This window comes from Dipodomys spectabilis, unplaced genomic scaffold (genome assembly GCF_019054845.1).
Source record: "Dipodomys spectabilis isolate Male_0828 unplaced genomic scaffold, ASM1905484v1 ptg000070l, whole genome shotgun sequence".
Taxonomy (NCBI): domain Eukaryota; kingdom Metazoa; phylum Chordata; class Mammalia; order Rodentia; family Heteromyidae; genus Dipodomys; species Dipodomys spectabilis.
This window is the reverse complement of record NW_024870747.1, coordinates 1,591,933-1,596,625: the sequence shown is the minus strand read 5'-3', so window position 1 is coordinate 1,596,625 and position 4,693 is coordinate 1,591,933. Positions and strand designations below refer to the sequence as shown.

Genomic DNA, 4,693 nt, shown 5'->3' with positions numbered 1-4,693 from the left:
TGAACTAGCAAAGAGCCAAGAATGGAGATGTAGCTTATATAGTAGCTCATCAATCTAGAGAGGAATGGCCTAGCGGGACCTTGGTGCACTGAATTCAAACTCTGAGAACCAAAATGCGCAGGCATGCACACACACGCACATACACAAACACACATTTATTCAAAATATCTGCATATCAGTGTTTTGCATTAATTCCTTTGTTAATGATATTATATGGGTAAAATAGGGGAAATATTCTCTTCCATCCCATAACATTTTTATATTTTTTTATTGTACTGTACAGAGTGGTTACAGTTACATGAAAAAGTAATAGTTCATTTCCTATCAAGCATTGTTACCTCCTCCTTTGTTTTCCCCCGCCATCCCTTCCCTCCCACCTCCACAAGTACACTCCCCTCCCCCACCCTCCTAAATTGTAAAGTTCGTTTTTCAACATACTGTCTTGTGTGTCACATTGTTGCAATGGGTCATATTGTATCCTTATTTAACCATTTTGTTTTTTCCCTTTCCATCCCCAAATTAGAGAAGTGTATATACAAGATGGAGGTGCACCAACATCAGATACAGTGAAAACAGGGGTTTAACTGTGGGGGATGCATATATAAAAAATCACATCGTACATTATAAATATATTAGAAACCACAGGAAGAAATAAAACACCACTTTTGTCCTTATCATGGGGTTCATTTACCTTAACATCATCTTATCTAGTCATATGCACATACTTTTGACCTTTTTTTTTAAAATTGTGAAAATACCATACAGAGGAGTTACAATTACATGGAAAATGTAATGAGTACATTTCTTATCAAGCATTGTTGCCTACTCCTTTTTTCTGCCTTACCATACCTTCTTTGCTTATCCCGGATATGCATTAGTTTTTGCAAATAAGGGATACCACAGGACCTATGTTTCTTTTTTTTTATATTGTGAAAATGCCATACAGAGGGGTTACAATTACATGCGTGAGTTATTGAGTACATTTTTTTTTTTATTGTGAGAATACTGACAGAGGAGTTACAATTAAATGGGCAAGATTTCTTATCAAGCATTGTTGCCTCCCCTTTGTTTCCCCTTCCCATCCCTTCCCACATTCCCCCACTTTCCCCACCATGTCCTCCTCCCCCCAAAGTAGTAAAGTTCATTTTTTGACATAATAACTTGTACATCTCATTGTTGCAATTGGTCCACTTGCTCCTCCTTTGTTTCCCCTTCCCATCCCTGCCCATCTCCCACCCCCCACACCTACCAACCCCTCCCCCCCAACCACCCCCCACTGTCCACATCCCTCAACACCCGGCAAAATCATTTTTTGACATAACAACTTGTTCATCTCATTGTTGCAATGGGTCCACCTGCATCCCTTTTTAAACGATTTGTGTTTCCCTTCCACTGCACAAAGTATACCAACATCAAATACAGTGAAAACAGGGGCTTTAGCTTGCAGGAGGAACATACAGAGCAACAAAGAATTCATCTTATAAATATCTTAGAAACAATCGCAAGAAATAAAAACCATTTGAATCCTTATCTTGGGGTTCATTTTGCCTAACATCAACTTATATGATGTTTTCTGCTTGTAGCAGACACATACTAGTTATTGCAATTAAGGAAACCATGGGACCTATCTTTCTTTGGGCCTGGCTTACTTCACTTCTTTGGGCCTGGCTTAATTCACTTAATATAATTTTTTCCATGTCTTTCCATTTCCTAACAAACTGAGTGATGTCATTCTTTCTGATGGAGGCATAGAATTCCAGTACACACACACACACACACACACACACACACACACACATTTTCTTGATCCATTCGTTTACTGTGGGGCCTCGGGTTCTGTTCTGTATCTTAGCTTTGGTAAATAATGCTGCAATGAACATAGTTTTGCTGGTAGTTTTAGTATGGTCTTGTTTGTGATCAAAATGGGATTGCTGCGACTTAGGGGCGCTCTATTGTAGTCTTTTGAGGAACCGCCATACTACTTTCCAAAGTATTCGAACAAGTTTAAACTCCCAACAACAATGCATTAAGGTTCCCTTCTGTCCACATCCCCTCCAGCTTCTGTTCTTTTAAAAATCTAGAATGCTTCACGAAGTTGAGTGTCATCCTCAGTCAGGGGCTATTCTTCTCTTTATTGTTCCAATGTTAGTGTATGTGCTACTGAATTGAGCACAGAACATTTTTTATACATAAAGTGTAATTGATTTTCTTAAACTAGACAATTACACAAAAATTAAATTCAAAAGAATTGTCGTGAAGCTGGGCGCTGGTGGCTCACGTCTGTAACCCTAGCTACTCAGGAGGCTGAGATCTGAGGATCGCGGTTCAAAGCCAGCCCGGGCAGGAGAGACCGTGAGACTCCTATCTCCAATAAACCACCAGAAAACCGGAAGTGGCGCTGTAGCTCAAGTGGTAGAGCGCTCGCCTTGAGCTGAAGAGCTGAGGGACAGCGCCCAGGCCCAGAGTTCAAGCCCCACAACCGACTCGTGAAATTTTAGAACCATGTATTTCTTACAAAAGAACACATTTAAGAATAAAGTCAAGTTTGACATGTCAAAAACAAAATAATACCAGATATTTGTTGTTCAACAGATGTGTAGGAGGAGGAATTCAATTATTCTGTACAAGGAACCTGCCATTATGAACACTATAGAAAGTGTTAAGGTTTGTTAAAAGTTTTAATGTTTTAAATATGTTTAATTTTGGGAATTTGCTCATATATGCCAAAATTAAGACTATTTAGCAGGTTGTAAAACTTTTTCATAAAGCATTTAAGATTCATGGTACATACTACTAAATATGTACATTTCAGAGTTTATAGAAACTTTACTAATGAGAAGTTGCAAAGTGTTTGTGTAAAGAAGCAGATTTAAGACATTAACTGCACAGTTTCTGTTAAAATTTAAAGGCTTCTTTACTTTATATGTTAGTGAGGAACAAATGACGGTATAAGCCATATACAAATGATGAGATGAACCATAAATAATAATCTTAATAATAATAATAATAATAATCTTTAAAGGCTACTCATAGCCTATAAAATTCTTGTTGAGCATCATAGACTTAGGCAGTTTTAAATGTACAGCAATATGAGAAATTAATAAATCGAATATGTAGTACATTTCAAATACTGGAAACAGCAGTAGTTGTTTTTTTTTATTTTATTAATCATTAATATTTATGTATTGGTTTTTCTTATTTGTAGTATTGTTTTCCTTGTTGTAATATAAAACAACTTTTTGTAAGTCATCATTAGGAAGTACTTTGAGAATGTTATTGGGATGGCCACACTGTTTTTTATAGGTATATGTGAATTTACAAAGAGCAAAATTAATAAGAACAAAATATTGATTAAAATTTTATCAATTAGAATCTGAATCAGGAGTGTTGATAAATGTCCACACCTAAAATCTTAGCCCTATACTGAAGCACTAGTGTTACAATGTTGAGCACACAAAAGTGAGAGACTGTGTTTTGTTTTGTTTTTGTTGGTTTTGGGGCTTGAACTCTGGGTCCTGGGTGCTGTCTCTCAGCTCTTCAGCTCAAGGCTAGTGGTACTACTTGAGTCACAGCATCTCTTCCATCTTTTTCTGCTTATGTGGTGCTGAGGAATCAAACCCAGGACCTCATGCATGCAAGGCAAGCACGCTACACTGAACCACCCTCCCAGCACCTGAGAGACTCTGTTTTAAAAAATCATCTAAACAACATTTACTTTCTGTTTTGTGTTATATAATGAAATAAAGAATATCTTTTTATATTTTTGAATGGTCATACTTCTAAATTTATATTAAATTCAGCCACTTTATTCTTTTCAAAGTCATGTAATATCTCTGAGAGTTTGCTTCTGTAAAGATTGTTTTTGCATTGATAATTTATTCTGAGTCATTTTTATTTTTTATCAAAGTCACTTTATATTTTATGGTTTTTTGTGTTTTTTTTTAAGTGTGAAAATAACAGACAGAGAGGTTACAATTAAATGGGCAAGGTAATGAGTACATTTCTTATCAAGCATTGTTGCATACTCCTTTGTTTCTCCTTACTATCCCTTCCCATCTCAACCCCCTTACGTCCCATTTCCCCCTCCCCTTTCCCCCAACTAAAGTTGTAAAATTTGTTTTTCGACATAATGTCTTGTATATCTCATTGTTGCAATGGATCCACCTGTATCCCTATTTAAAAAATTTTTCCCCTTCCCCTCCACAAATTATACCAACATCAAATACAGCGAAAACAGGGGTTATACCATGCGGGAGGGACATAAAAATTAACAAAGAAGTCATCTTATAAATATGTTAGAAATAATTACAGAAAAGAAAAAAAATTTGAATTCTTATCATGGGGTTCACTTCACCTAACATCAACTTATCTAACAATTTCTGCATGTCTCAGACATACACTAGTAATTGCTAATAAGGGAAACCATGGGACCTATGTTTCTTTGGGCCTGGCTTAGTTCACTTAATATAATTTTTTCCAAGTTTTCCATTTCCTAACAAATGGGGCAATATCATTCTTTCAGATAGAGACATAGAATTCCATTGTGTATATATACAACATTTTCTTGATCCATTCATCTAATGAGCAACATCTGGGTTGGTTCCATATCTTAGCTATGGTAATGCTGCAATAAATATATCTGTGTGGTAGCTTTAGTATGGTCTTGTTTGTGATCATTTGCGTAAATGCCCAA

The 4,693-nt window shown here is 36.3% G+C and overlaps 1 non-coding gene across 1 annotated transcript; it reads right to left on the bottom strand.

Annotated features, from left to right (window-relative positions):
* Positions 1-2,071: 2,071 nt before the first annotated feature.
* LOC122109893 lies at positions 2,072-2,173 on the bottom strand. Its single transcript, XR_006147769.1, has one exon. It is a non-coding gene; the product is annotated as a U6 spliceosomal RNA (small nuclear RNA).
* Between the last annotated feature and the right edge of the window lie 2,520 nt (positions 2,174-4,693).